The 16102-nt window shown below is 36.1% G+C and overlaps 1 protein-coding gene across 10 annotated transcripts in view; it reads left to right on the top strand.

The window, feature by feature from the left end:
- The window catches only part of Mbnl3 (muscleblind like splicing regulator 3), a 124616-nt gene that overhangs the window by 63407 nt on the left and 45107 nt on the right, over nucleotides 1–16102 (top strand). The window contains exon 1 of one of the 10 annotated variants that reach the window (XM_046467957.2): nucleotides 12881–12902. The exons of the other annotated variants lie outside the window; for them this stretch is intronic. The gene's annotated coding sequence lies outside the window, so the exon portion shown is untranslated. Of the gene's footprint in view, nucleotides 1–12880; nucleotides 12903–16102 lie in introns of those variants that run through there. 10 annotated transcript variants of the gene reach the window in all.

The following is a 16102-nucleotide window of genomic DNA, read 5'->3' on the forward strand; positions in this document are numbered from 1 at the left end:
TGTTCTAATTTCTCTCTTTAGCATGCAAAAATGCAAACAGAAAACCTTTTTGCTCTGTGACTTTAAACTTTTACCCATCTTTTATATGCTTCTAAATACAGTGAATAGATAGCATTGTGCTATCAATATCTCTTACTCCAAGATCACATTGTTTTAAGATCTCATTGTCATGTTGTCTTAAAACCTCTGTTCTTCATCCCATTTGTGAAAGATATTTAACACTGATGTAACAATTTGAGAATTTTTTATACCTCCCTTAGCCCTGTGTTTTTGTTTTAAAATTTTGTCAAATGCCTATCCCAGAAGTTGTTTTTCTGTTAAGTTTTATTCATATCTCCTCTAACTTAAGTGAACTTTTTTCTAGCTTTTATAGTGAAATAATGTCTAGAGTTTCTATAATTTCCTGATTATTTAATTTTTTATTAGCCAAGAAAGCATTCCATGTAAAAACAAATTTAATCTTAACATAAATGCAATTGAAAAGTCTTGAAACCATGTCCGTCTTCATTCCACAGTATCCCACTGGATGAAAGACTTAATTTTGGAATATTGTCTTATTTTTCAAAGAAGCCTAGAAAGTAGTCTTGATAAATCCTTCTTTCTTGGGTGAGTTACAGATGTAAACCCTTGAAATATCAGGAATGAAAAACAGTATCAGCAAGTGGCATAAACATAGAAAATGTTTCCTGTAATAATAGCTGTAACAAGGGCTCCTTGTGTGGCCTTCAGCAGGTCATGGGAATCCTACTGCCTCTGTTTCTCTTTATACACAAGCAAGCAGCAACATCAATTTGTATGACTATTTGTTGTGGTTTACTACAAGGATTTTTATAAATGTCAGGATTATTTAATGCTGAAAGTCCTGTTAAATCCACTAAGAGTTCTGTATACATTCAATTCCCCAAAGAAATGATTCATTCAACAAACATTTGTGAAACCTATTACTTGTTAGGCACTGAGCTCAGCATTGTGCCAAATAAAAAAGTATGGAAGATGTTATTCCTGCCTAACCTCTTAGTGAGAGATTGCTTGTACTATGTGCCATAAGTAAGGTACAAGCTCACAGTTAAGAGTCCAAGGGGAGGGGCAGGCACTAGGATTCCATCCAAATGTGATAGTTAAAGATACAATCATGGGAGAGGTACTGATTTAACTATTCTGAGAAAAGGAATATGAAGATTTTGCAAACAGAGAGGGTGACTACACAAAGGGAAAACTTACGTATTTGGGTAGTGGAGTGTTAAGTCCAACTAAAGCATAGAGCTTCATAGAGTATGCACTTAAGAGGTATAGGCTGCAAAGTCAGTGAGGAGTTTGGACTTGATTTTGTAGATCTGAGAAATCTGGCCATTTTTTAAGCAGAGAAATGATAACATCTGTCAATGCAAGAAAATTGGTAGAGCAAAAGAAACTAATGAGAAAGGGCCTTTTAGAAAGCTATTGAAATATTGAAGGTATGAAATGATAAGTATTTAAATTAAGTGGTGGCAGTGGGAAGAGAAAGCTGGTGATAGAGTTGAGAAGTAGATGAACACAATGTGGTTAAGAGGTAGTTTCCAGGCATGGTGGCACATGCCTATAATCCCAGTGGCTTGGGAGGCTGAGGCAGGAGAATCATGAATTCAAAGCCAGTCTCTTTGGTCCAAGCAATCTAGAAAAAAAAAAAAAAAGACTATCTTCCACTTTCTCTAAGCTCTTCAATTTCTTTCATTTCTATGCTTTCAGTTGTCACCAAGAGTTAAGTTTTACTGCTGGATGTAATTAGAAGTTTAACTCATACTTTCTATCATCTTTCTTGATGTTGCTTTTTAAAAAGTCATTAAATGATTCCATGTGTTTGTCAAAACTTTTATTTTCTAAATGATCTTCCCTATTTGAACTTGACCATTTTGTCTCTGGAGGGAGAGTAAACCATTTATCAGTACCTGGTTTGTGATGTTAATATTGCTTAACATCATGTCTAATCTGTTACCTAGTTAAGTAGTATGGTTATAGGGTCCCTCTGTCAAAATCAGTTTTGTAGCTATAACTTGGTCAAAGGCATTTAAATGTGTGCCTTAAGTTGGATTTTTTCTATCATAAATGGCCATTTTTTTTCTTTTGAATCTCAATTTTTTTTACACCACTGGAAATTTGTCTCACTTTGGTAGCATGTGGCATTTACTTCATCTTTGAAATGATAAAATATATTTATACCATATTTTGTTTATTTCTTCCCCAATTTTTCCTATTCTTCCACAAGAAAAACACATAGGGAAAAATCATGTTATTTTCAAGCCAGAGATTGTGGGGGTGGGGGGGAGGAAGAAATATAGGAGGATGAGAGAAAAGAAAGGAAGGAAGGAAACAAGAAAATTAGGAGATGCCAATTGAGAAAGGATTTTCATCCTGACATACTTCAGCTCCAGTAGTAATGCATTTGAAACAAAACCAGAATGAAAATGTAATGAATAAAATCACATAGTAATTAAAGGGGGGTAATAGAGAAAGTCTTTTTGTAATGATCTTATTAGAAAGATATCTTTCTTGTAAGTCATTTCTAAGCCTTTTGGAAGAATGTAGCTGTTTTACTATTAAGAGCAAATCGGCAAGGGAAGGGGATAATTCCGTCTCTGAATTTCTTATGTGCAGCTTATTAAGGTATCTGAATGGTTTTCATTTAGACATGTTAATGTATTCCAGGCATTCCAATATTGCAAACTGGGGAACTCAGTTTAAAATAGGCTTCCAGTGACACAGATTTAATCATTACATAGTAAATACATGAATTGTAACATCACAATGGACACCATAAATATGTACAATTATTATGTATCCATCTATCATAAAAATGAAACAAAAAAAGTAAGGAAGGAAGAAACAAGAGCAGCTGAGATTATTCTTAATACAGAAAGGAAAGAGTAAAAAATACTTAGAACTCCTTAAACAAGTGTTTATTTGCTTCAGTGAGGACTGAGGATGTAGCTCAGCAGTAGCATGTGCATGGCCTGGGTTTGATCCCCAGCACTGTGGGGGATGGGGAAGGAGGAGAAACTGCTGTATGCGATGTATTATTTTCTTATGGCCTTATTGCAGGGTGCAATTGGTGAACTTTGTATTCAGTGCTTGCTTTGAGGGTTAGGGATCTATTGATACTTCAGCTTTTGATTATCCACGTTGAAATGCTGTGGTCAGCATTGGCTTGTTTGTTCATCTGATGCAAAATGTATTTTCTTCCTTTTAGCTTGTATTTTTCAAGATGTAATTCTGGGGCATTGGAAGTGGTAATGCTTTCAGATGATGAGGGGTCCTGCAGTAGGTAAAGGGATAAATTGACAGGAGAGCTGAGGGGAGGTTATTAGAAAACCCTTTGTTCCCTTAAATTTGCATACACAGCATACATTTAGAAAAACACTCTCAAAGAAGCTTATAGAGCAAATGTAAGCAACATGTAAACAGAGTTCTCATATACTTACTTATCATTATAACTAATAGCCCTACTTTTGCAAACAGAAAATGAATGCATTTTGGAGGACTAGTAGAATAGGTTATGAAAAGCCCAGTCTTTCTTTTTAGTGACCTGGGCTGGCCTCCTTTTACGTGAGTGCTAACATCATTACTGATGTCAGAGACATAGAATTAAGATATCCAAATCCTTTCACTATGACCTTTTAGAAACTGAATTATCAGTAATATAACAAAATGCTCAATAAATGGCTAAATCCATTGTCAGATAGGACAGAGTTTCTCAAAAGTGTGGTGGCAGACTTGCTTTACCTGGGGACTTGCTAGAAATGCAGATTCTCAGGCCCTACCCTGTAACTACTGAATCGGACATTCTGGGGGTAGCCCTGGGCATCCGTGTTTCAAGAAAACCTCCTAGTGATTTTGATGAACATTAACATTTGAGAACCACTGGCTTAGAGGAAACTATAACAATTTAGAAGAATGTCAATTAAAGATGATCTTTCAAAGTTTCAGAAGTTTAGTACTTTATGTTGTTTCCTGAATGCTTTTTCCTTTCTTGCTGCTTGTTCAAAATGGCTTTTTTCTTGGGTTGTATGTTTATACACAGATCTGGTGGAAGAAAACTTATATCTGTTCTGGAGGACTTATGTATCTTTGGGAAGCCTATATATTTCTCCCTACAATGAGTATCCTAATGCTTATTAGCTTAGAGGAGGCTCTTAGATGTATATTTCTCAAAATTCTTTGGCCACAGAACCTTATTTTTGTGGATCATATAGAAATGTCTCATAGAGGGTGTTTTTATTTGTTTGTTTTTTAGTACTGGGAATTGAACCCAGGGGTGCTTAATCTCTAAACCACACCGCAGTCTTTTCTAACTTTTTTTAATTTATTTCTATTTTTTATTCTGAGACAGGTTCTCACTAAGTTGCTTAGGGCCTCGCTAAGTTGCTGAGGCTGGTCTCAAACTTGTGATCCTCTTGACTTAGACTCCTAAGCTGCTGGGATTACAGGCATGTGCTATCACCTGGCCATTACATGCAATATTACATGACAGATGACTGATTGGGTAAGAATTGTGTTGGTGTCCAAATATGTGAAACCCAAAAGTAAAATTTTTAGTTATTAATTTGAAAAGATTAATGACTTTTTTTGTGCCACAAAAGCTCTATTGAAAGTATTGTCAGCTGCTACAAGTAGCCCTACAAAATTCTATATGCAGCAAACATGAAGATAAAAAGATTGTGCATATGTATGTATACATACATATACATATAATATTAAACATGTTTCACATTTACATAGCTCAATGTCGGCATCTAAGACATTGGCCTATCAAGATGCAAAACAGGAAAAATAAAAAATGAATTAAAATAGTTTTATAATGAAATTTAATTGTATTATTTCACCAATTTATATAAGTAATATTTTAAATACCTTTGCTATAATTAATCAATAGTATTTTAAGCACCACTAGCATTTTCTCTTACAATCTATTGTTTGTTTTATCCTCACAGGAAAAACTGACTTGCCTGATTTTTAATCATTTTAATATATGTCATAAATAAAATATAGCAGTAATCATGGCAAAGTTAGGATTAAAAAAACAGTCAACCAAAGACGGTGATATATTCTATGCTTTTCATATAAAAGAAATGATACTGAACATTTTACTCATTGTGATGCTAAAGTGAATTTTTGTTATGGTGGATCTTTGTGTGTGTGTGTGTGTGTGTGTAAGTGATGTGTGTGTCTGTGTGTGTGTGTACTCACACACATGCACTAGAGATGCAACCCAGAACTTCCAGCATATGAGGCAAGTGCTCTATCACTGAGCTACATCCCTAGCCCTAGTTATGCTAAATCTTAAAGTAAGAAGCTTACAATGGTTAAAAAAAAATGTCTCTTGATTAGATAAACTAGTCTCCTAAGTTGGTACTGGTTTATCACCAGTTGAAAAGAAAAAGGAGTAATAATTCTTTTCTCTTAGTTTACTTGCAAGAATGAGATTAAAACCTGGATCTGCTTTTCTAACCTCTGTCCTTTCACCTACAATACCACTAAGCTGTGGTGGCAGAAATTGCTTAACAGTAATATCTAGTTCTAATAATAAGAGATATGTCCTTGTTTTTTAACACTATATATATAAATTTCCTCCCTAGGCATGTGATAACCTATATTATTCATCTAATCAGTAACTATGCATGTAATATTACCATCTGTAGGAGAGAAAAATGATACAAATACCTATAATTTGTCAGATTGTTTATGGTTAAGTCTCAGTAAGTATTTTAGTTTTAAGGTAAAGAAGTAATGAAGAAAAATACATAATATTTTTTACATCTGGTACTATTTTATTTCCAAAGCACACTAAATTTTACTCTGCTCCTATATTCTTTCAAACTACCTATAAACTATGTAGAGGCAGGAATTATTCTTAGAGAAGTTAATTAACAGAATTGGAAAATAATTTACCCATGATCTAAAAGTAATTAGAATCCAGAGTTCTTGAATCCAGGTTAAGAATTCTTTCCAATAAAATAATGCATTCATTTTAATGTTTATTCCTTCTTTGTCCTAGTAATAAATATGCTAGAAGTCAGAGTATAAAGAGTCTGGGGCCTGGTTACAAAGATTCATATAAGAATGGATTTATTTTTGTAGTTTTCCCTATCATATTATCTTAAAATTATAAGTACAATTTTGCATTCTGCACTCTCTGTTGTTTAATCATTTATGTTAAGAGCTAAGTTCCCTAATGTCATCAGCAAATGATTATAACACTTTGTGTTTTAAAAGCAGTGGAAAAACCTAATTGATAACTTAGAGAATAGAATTTATATGTTTACATTATTGACATATTTACATGATGTAGCCACATATTCATTTGTAGTTGAAAACCATCAGTTTTGTGACTAATGTTTACTTAACCAACATGAAATTGGCAACAATATAGCTGAGTTAAGTGGTGCATGCTTATAATCCCAGCCACTCAGGAGGCTGAGGCAGGAAGATCACAAGTTCAAGGCCAGTTTCAGCAACTTCATGAGACTTTGTCTCAAAATTTAAAAAGGAAAGAAGTAAAGGAAGAAGTGGGCTGGGAATGTAGCTCAGTGGCAAAAACATCCCTGGGTTCAATAGTAAAAAAAAAAATGGAAAAAAGAAAATGGGGATGGAAAGAAATTCACAATATACAAAAGAAAACAAATAAATGTAACTCTTGCTTATCAGCTACATTTGAAGCACTGAAGAAGTCAAACCCTAGTTCCCAGGCCCACAGATCATCACCTCCACTTTATACTGTCTCAAAGTATTTCTACTTTATGGCCATTTAAATCAGATCCCCACTGAAACTGACAGGGGGTAGGGCAATCTTTTGTGAGGCGGACAGTGTACTCTATGTGAGTTCTTATTTGCCTGTGTTCTTAGAGGAATGAAATGCTTCAGGACACTTTGTACTTTTGGTGACAAGGTTGATCGTTGTCATTATTTGGAGGCATTGTCCACTTTGTGATAGTGTTAAACCTACAGTACTCAAACAATTGTGGTCTGAGTAAACCTGCTTCTGAAAGGCGCTAGTGTGTTTTGAAGAGGTTCTTCTCTTAGTAATGATCACAAAGTGCACAGACGAACTCTTTCAAACCCCACTTCTTTCTCCATTGGTTCTCAATCTCCAAAGGGTGTTGCTGGACTCTTCCTTTTGTCAGGTCATGGCAGTTTTCCTTAAACTTTCATGACACAATTTCTCATAATTTGACACTGTTTCTCCCAAACTAACTGGTAAAATCTGTTCTGCAGACACTTACTAATGAGCTATTGTTGGGGTATCTTTTTTATTATAAATTGTTTTCTCCCCCCCCATGTGGTTTGATCTCAAATGAACCCCAAATTTTCATATGTTGAAGGCTTAGATCCCAACTGATGGCCCTATTGGGAGGTAGTGGAAATTTCAGGATGGCAGGATGGGGCCTAGTTGGAGAAAGTAGTTCACTAGGTACATGCTTTTGAAGGGGATATTGGGACCCTGGCCACATACCCTCTCCCTCTATCACTCTCTCTGCTTCCTGGCCAGCAAGAGGTGAGCAGCTTTGCTCTGCCATGATGCCCTTTGCTGTGATGTTCTTCTTTTCTGCAAGCCCCAAAGCGGTTGGGCCAAGTAACTATGGACTGAAACCATGAGCCAAAATAAATCTTTCCTCTTTATACATTGTTTATCTCAGGTCTTTTGTCAAAGCAACACAAAACTGACACAGCTAAGAGAAGATATGTTTATAGTAGTTGTTCTGCTCCAGAACCGACTTATTTTAACTTTTGATTACATGGTCTATTCATTTTCAAATCCCCTGAGACCCCAGATACTAACAAAATATCCTACTTGCCTTGTTTGTCTGTTAAATTGTTTCTGGACATACCAAACAGCCAGTTGATTGCAATCTTTGTTATAATCTGTTTTAGTCATCTCTTTCACTGCTGTGACTAAAAGAGCTGACAAAAACAATTTTAGGAGGAAAAATTTATTTAGGGGCCTATGGTTTCAGAGGTCTCAATCCACAGATAGCAGGCACCATTCCTCAGGGCTCAAGGTGAGGCAGAACATCATGGCAGAAGAGTGGCAGAGGGAAGCTGTTCACATGGTGATCAGGAAGGAAAGAAAGAGATGAGAGAGAGAGAGAGAGAGAGAGACTGACTCCATCCACCAGACACAAATATAAACCCCAAAGCCATGTCCCCAATGACCCACACCCGACCTGCCTTCAGTTCCCATTCAAATAATCCCATCAGATGATTAATTCACTGATTTTTTTAAGGCTCTCACAACTGGATCATTTCCCCTCTGAGCCGTCTCACATTGTCTCACACATGAGCTTTTGGGGACACCTAACATTCAAGCCATAAAATAATCTTAGAAGGAAAAACGTGGCTCAGACAGTAGAAATATTTGAACCAGTTCCTCAGTTTAGTTCTATCAAAATATTACAAAGCAGGGCTGGAGTTTTGTTTCAGTGGTAGCACACTTGCCTAACATGTGTAAGGCACTGGGTTCAATTCTCAGCACTGCATATAAATAAATGAATAAAATAAAGGTCCATAAACAACACACACACACACACACACACACACACGTGTGTTTGTATATTTTTTTAAATATTACAAAGCAATAAAGTTCTGGTCTTAAAAATGTGAACTCAGGATCCAGAATTCCTAGGTTGAAATCCCAGCTCTATTACTTTTTAATTCTGCCATTTTGGGCCTTTCCTAAATTGTGAAGAATAAATGACATAATGCATATTACATCACTTTTCCCAGTGCCAGGCACATGGTAAATACACAATGAGGTAAGATACTAATGTACAGGTTGAAATGGTATGAAGAAAATGCAAACCAGAACACAGTATTCTAATTATCTCTCAAATGAATTTTGTTATGATGAGTGCTTTTATGATATTAATGGAAAACATAATTTTACAGGGATCTCAACATGATCTCTAAATGTGTGTTAACAATTGTCCCATGACAAGGGATATGAGCTAAAACTGCATATACAATTATTCTACAGCACTCATAAATACTCTGCATTAGTTCAAGTCTGAGGGGTCATTTGACCTTATATGCTAGTATATAAAGGCAATGAAACATGAAACCATCTAAAGCCAAATAAATGCTCTGGTTACCTTCAGTAGAAAAATAAGTGTAAAAGATTGACATGCTGATATTTTACACTGCCTAGTTTATTTTACTGCAGCTACTTTATCAAATCTTTCCTAGCTTGGAATTTGATTTACCTTATATAAGAGGCATAAACAGACTCATTTTTTTTTTCAGAAAGACATGTTTTCTAATATTATCCTGATTTTCAGGAATGGGAAAATGGAGCTTGTGTAGATTTGTTTTGTTTTATTTTTCTCACCAAACCAAAGATTCCACTCATTAAAAGGCACTGATTAGATGATCATCATGGCCCAAATGACCCGAGAAACCCTTTTGTACTTAAAGGATGCACATTTTGAAAGAATGCCACATTTTTCCAGGTGTTCTTATCTTCTAATAAATCTTGTTCCTACTGTTTAAACTGATTTAGGGAGTACAATTGATAGATTTTAAAGCTAATTAATGAACTCTATCTGGTCTTTGCTTTATTTTGTCCTTCTCTTGGATTTAGAGATAAGCATTCTTTGAAAGTGGTCATATTTCAAATTCTTCTTTGTAAGGGCAGAGAATTAATGGTTGAGGGATTGATTTATTTTAAAACACAAAACCCTCCCGTAATCACTTTAGTTAAAATAACCCAACTTCTAGTTACATTGTTTGTAGATGGCCTTGTTTAGTTTTTTGAGTACTGAGTACAGTTTCATCATCATCAAATATTAACTGTTCCTCTGAAAGCTTTACCAAATTAGACTGGAAAAGAATCATTTTAAAACACATGGATTTAAAAAAAAAAAGTAATTTCAACAGTTTCATTTAAAACTTTGTAGATTCTATTCACATCTCTGAGACACACTTTGAATGAATCTTAAAGCAACTTGGTAGATACTCAGGCCAAGCAGAATAGATCTTTACTTTTAGAAAAGAAAGAATTTGCTTGTTTTCATGTCTACAAAACGAAAATGGACCATAAGTTGGCCTAATTTTCGATGCATTTAAAAAGAATCACTTAGCTAAAAATGCCAACTTATTTAAATACACAACGCCTGGAATTTGGAACTTTCTTTGGGGGTTTGTGCAATACTCTAAACTGCCTACAGTTTTAATAACAAGTTAACACGAAGGTCTCAATAAGACTTTTTGGTGATAAATATATATTATCACTAACAAATGTAGACTTTGTACATGTCTCAAAGTATTTTAATGGCAATCCGTGCCACCAAGTGAAATGTTCTGCTTGGAAACTGCATTTTTTGGTATTAGTTTGGCAGTTGGAAAGGATTATAAGGAACATGCTTATTTTAAAGTGAATATATGTGGCTCTATTAGGGGTTTGAAATATGATCTCACTCTTAGGAATTTAGCAAGACCCTGTAAACAAGCATTTTGGTATCATGATTGCTTTTTCATTTCTTTATCTGAAAGAAGACTCATGTTTAGCACAAGAGCAACTGGTTTTCATCTTTGTGTTCCTGATTTCAAAATGCAGTGGTAAATCAATAATTGTATCTGCCCTTTACATAACCTTTGGGTGGAGGGATATGTGGCTGGCTATAGAGACATAATTATTTAATTTATTCAGCAGCACGCTGAGCCCCACAGAGATAAATTACTTAAATCTGAACAATAATCAGTGACTTTCTCACTTGATACTCTTCTTACACCTTTGTAAGATGTTTGTCTAAATTAAATTCTTGTTTGAAACTTTCTTTTCACTTAGAGACAGGAAATTTAATTTTGCCAAGTAGAAACCCCAATGTTTAAGCTTAGTGCATAACTAAAACATGTAGGAATTGTGGGGATTGCCAAATACTTTCCCACTTCCTATGTTTTAGTACAGCTAAAACTCACTTGAGACCCTTAAGTCATGGAAAACCTAAAATAACTGGCTTGGTTTCAAGGGAAAGAAGTCATAGTATAGGAAAGCCAGTTAGAGAAGTCTTGAAGTTTTTATTTCAGGAGTAGCCTGAGTGAAGCCTTTAAACAAAAGAAGAAAGACAGCGGCCATTTGGAGAGATCTGATGAAATTTACAGCTTCAGAAAGGGGTGTTGGCAGGATGATTGTGGGATATTATTTTGTAGCAACCATAGGAAAAAATATCCACCTTGTTATTTTTTGAGAGATGAAGTATAGGCAAAAGTATCCTTTCAATGAAAGATCCAATTATTTGGATTTCACTCTGTTTTTCAATTTAGGAGAGAAGTCAAAATGAAAGTGAGAAGAAAACTATAAACATCACACACTTTTGTTTAGGCTTCACTTTCTTTACCTGTACCCTGAGGAAGGTGAGTTAGATCAGTATTTTCATAAGGGTATTCTATGGAGAGATGTCAACCGGCCTTTGATGAAAAGGTGTAGGGGTAGTTTCTGTTATTGAACAATGTTGGAAAATTCTGGGTTAATAAAGTAAACAAGTTTCTTTCCCCTAGGAGATGTGAGAACCTTTATCATGCTCTTGCATATCATCAGACTAGAGCAAGACAGTACACCATTTTTTTCTACCTATTTGACCAGGAGACCTAGTTCTTGAGAATCCTCTCTGGAACTAGTGGTCTCTGTACATACTCTGATGAATAATGGATTAAAAGATTTCCAAGAGCCTTTCCAGATTTATCACTTAATGTTTCTATGATTTGTCTCTAGACATCTCAACTTCCACAGCATTGTACAATTTCATTCATTCTGACCTTATTAATCCTGAATCTTTGATAATTCCAGTGGAAGCATCTGCTTTCTTAATAAAAAATAAATTCAGGACTGTGTCTAGCAATTGATTCCTAAATGTTCATTATCACCATTTCTTGTGAAAATTGTATTCAGAAATATGGGGCTATTATGAATTGCTATTTTTCCCAGAATATATTACTTTATTAGTTAGAATTAGCCATGCCCCTCAACTTTTCTCCCTCTCTTTTAATATGAATAATCAAAGATTGACTGAAAAAGATATCTATGCAAATAATGGTTATTCATCTGCATATTTTGAATATGTACCTGCATCGATCTTATGTGTTTATAGAAACATGATGCTAATCAATCATTTTCCTGGACTATAATGGATGACTTGTGCTTGAAATTCAGTATTCTAGACAGGTCTAAGAAAAAGAAAATGTTCACTTGCCCCTTGCCACCCCCTCACACCACAAAAAAAAAAAAACTTAAAAAACATAAAAGCCTCATCTTCATGTAACAGTTTATATGCTCAAAAATTATTTTATCAGACTGGGGCTGTAGCTCAGTGGTAGCGTGCTTGCCTAGCATGTGTGAGGCCCTGGGTTCCATCCATAGCACTGAATAAAAATAAACAAAATAAAGCCATGCTGTCCATCTACAGCTACAATTTTTTTTTTTTTGAAAAAAGCTGTTGTATGAATTTGGAAGCAGGCTGGGGGTGCAGCTCAGTGGTAGAGCGCTTGCCTAGCATGCACAAGGCCCTGGATTCTATCTCCAGCACCACAAAAATAGAAGAAAATTAGAGGTCTGAGTCACACACCATGCCCCTCTGCGTCCTAACCTAAAGAGGGAGCTCCAGCAGGCATCAAGATCAGAAAAGATCTCTTGGACATATTTTAGTCCAGTTTTGCTTCTGTGGGTGGGAAGGTGGAGTGGTTGATAAGGTAAGTGATTGGTGTGAAGCTTTTGGTGGGAGGAGCTATGGAATTAAAAAATTGCCTTCTCCAACAGTCAACTTCCTTCGATTTCTTGTAGCTGGTCAGGTAAGCTGGTGCTTTGAGTACCTTGTGCTTCACTCTGGGCAACTGATTGACTGATCAGGAATTACATGGAGGGGGCTGCCTAGGACTTTGTGGTAAAGTAGATAAAATGGGTTTTGGAGAATTTGAGTTTATTTAGTTCAACTCACCAGGGAGAGGACTGCCAGAGAAAATATTGTATGGGGCATACTTAAAAGAATATTCAGTGTTCATCTGCAATTCAATTTTAATTGGGAGCCCTGTGTTTTTTATTTGATAAATCTGACATCCCCAGATAGGATTCTAAGCAGGAGCCCTAGCCGGGAAGAAAGGGTACAAGCAGCTGGTGTCCTTTTTGTCCTGGTTTGTAAACTGCTCTGGTAGATGTTGGATGGGCTGTCTAGAAAAAGGGAGTGAGAGAACCATTAGGACAGGAGATTTGACTTATGGGCCAGAAATAATGCTTTGTTGTTTTATAATGAAGTGTATGGGGTAAGTAGCTTTTTGGTTGTGTGATTTTATGTGTGTTTTCTTTCTTAGAGTAGCAAATTGAATGCCATTACTTTCCTTTCCTTTTTTTTTTTTTCCTGTATTTCACGACATTTTATGTTAGTTGCCATCAGCTGCTCTAAAGACAGCTTCTATGGATACTTACCATGAGGAATGCCTTCTGGATTTTGGTAGCTAGGTGCCAATGTGCTTTGTTGTCTTTGGGGTTTTACTTTTATTCTGGCTGGCTGTTTTGTAAACAGAATGATGCATTCTCGATGAGCTTGTTATTCACCAAACATCTGGTTAATATTTTTCTAAAGCAATTGAAGGTATTCGATTAGAGCAGGGGTAAAAAGTGTGTTTGGGAGAGGGAGGGGAGCCAGAAGAAGATTCAGGGTGTTGGTGAGGCAGGCTTCCTTTCCCTGTAAATAGCAACTAAGATTTTTAGTGATATCTGCTCTCCAAAAAATTTCAAAGAAAAATCTCAAGCTCACGGTTATTTGAAAATAAATGTTTAATGTGACTGAAGTAGAATGTAGGTGGAACATTTTTCTTGTAAGTCAGTGTATGCAGTAGAGATCCACAAGAAGTCTCCACCTGCTGTTATTTTCCTAAAGCCATGTATTCCACCTTTGTCTAAGTAGCTTCAGGGAATTTGACCTACAGCTTGTTCTGAGAAATTCTGGGTGGAGGTGGGGCAGTTAGAGAAACAGCTTGTTGTAAACTGACCCTGGAAATTCAGGGCTCCCCTTGGGCAGTCTCAGGTGGTGATTAGATATGGATCAGCTACTGGTTTTTGTATACAGCCTATGGGACCCTATATCCTGGGAGCCCTTGAGGCCAGAGACCCCTGAAATTAGACTAGGGCTTGTGTCTGTGTGCCTCATGGATTCATGTCACTTCTGGTTCAGCTATACTAAACTACCAGGCTTTTTCAGCTACAATGATCCCATATTCCTCAGGACTTCTAGTTATAACAACAATAATGAAAAAATTAGCTATTTTCTAGACCTAAATAGGATAGCGGTTCATTTGGAGGAGACAACCAGGAATAGCTTCAATCATGTGTTGAAGGGAGAAGAAAGACTTTATGAAAGGAAATAGTAAGAGAAACGATTAGGCTTCCAAATGGTAGGTAGGCCTTATGAAATTATTCTCACAAAGTCCAACAGACTCATATGGTGGGGCTGCTATTCACCAGGCACAGACACATCCCTAGAGATTCAAAAGATGAGGAAGGTACAGTTCCACCTTTAGATGGCCTCAAACTTTAATAGGGGAGATAGGCATGCAAACAATTTATCGATGTATTCAGTGATAAGTACTAGGTAATCTGAGTACAGGTACAGTTGGAGGCGCAAAGGAGGGAGCGATAAGGGATGTGGGGGTAGGGAGATAACTTCAGGAAAATCTTTGTAGGGGAAGAATCCTTTGAACTGAGAGTCTATGTTGGATAATGAGATCCTGGAAACTTGTCTTTTATGGCTTGCTGAACTGCTTGTGAGTTAGGACAAGTCACCTCATCCTTTTGACCTTGACTTTCTCAGTCAGATAGAGGTGCACAAGACATTCCTCAAAATCCGGTTGAGCCCTAAAATGTTTCAATTTTGAGAATCAAATAATCTTAGCAGACTACTTCTGAACAACAGTGTAATTGTTGAGGCTGACCCTCCCTTCATCTTTTGGAGGTCACAATTGAAAAGCTTTCTTGAGGACAACTAGGTAAGAAGATTCTCTTATTTCCTCCCAGGTTTTTTTTTAACTGATTAATTAATTAAGTTGTTCTAATTTGTTATACATGACAGCAGAATGCATTTCAATTCATAGTACACAAATGGAGCACAATTTTTCATGTCTCTGGTTGTACACAAAGTAGAGTCACACCATTTGTGTCTTCATACATGTACCTAGGGTAATGATGTCCATCTCATTCCTCCCAGGTTCTTGCCTATTCAAATTGGATAGCTCATTTGCATGAAAGTCTTTGTTCTGTATATGTGTATATGAATTATATCAAGAAAACAGGGTTCCACCACCATGAGGAAGGGGACTACAGTGCTGACTGAAATGGGGGGCATTTGGCTAGCCCATTTCATGGGGGTCTATGTTCAACCTCATGAGTCTTGCCTTCAGTATATTCAGGAAATGATTTAGTAAGACTTTTTTCACCAGATTTCTTACATCTCAAATTTAAAGGAAAAGTTGTATGCAGAAGTTTAAGGGTACTGTGCATAACATCAATACTTATTTATGATATACTATATGGAGGAGAAAATGGTGTAGATTGTTTCCATTTTTATAAATACAGTAGATGGACACAATACCTTTATTTATTTATTTATTTATTTATTTATTTTTATGTGGTGCTGATGATCAAACCCAGTGCCTCACATGTGCAAGGCAAGTGCTCTACCCCTGAGCCACAACTCCAGACCAAGACAGAATTCTAAGAGAAAGAAAATGGAAAATTTGCCATTTCTATGCTGATATCTGGCTAATGCCCAATGTATGCCAATGTTGACTCACTTTTAGCTCTTTCAGGTTTTTCCTAGACTTTAATAGGTCTGTGATTGTTGCAGGAACCAGGCAACATAGTACCTATGATTTCTAATGCTCAAAATCCTATTACTTACTCTGAAAAGCCATGTATATACACATAAGTATGTTACATTGGGGCAACATTATCAATAGGATATTTCATTTAACACATGATGGTTAAAATGCAGTAACAATATTTTCTTCATAGTCCAAATCATCTGACGGGTCTATTTATTTAACATTTAAGTTTTAACTCTCGGTAGTAGGGAAGATTGGTGAGATTATG

This window comes from Marmota monax, unplaced genomic scaffold (assembly GCF_021218885.2).
Source record: "Marmota monax isolate L192 unplaced genomic scaffold, Marmota_monax_Labrador192_F-V1.1 WCK01_AAM20220418_F8-fsc00054, whole genome shotgun sequence".
Lineage (NCBI taxonomy): Eukaryota > Metazoa > Chordata > Mammalia > Rodentia > Sciuridae > Marmota > Marmota monax.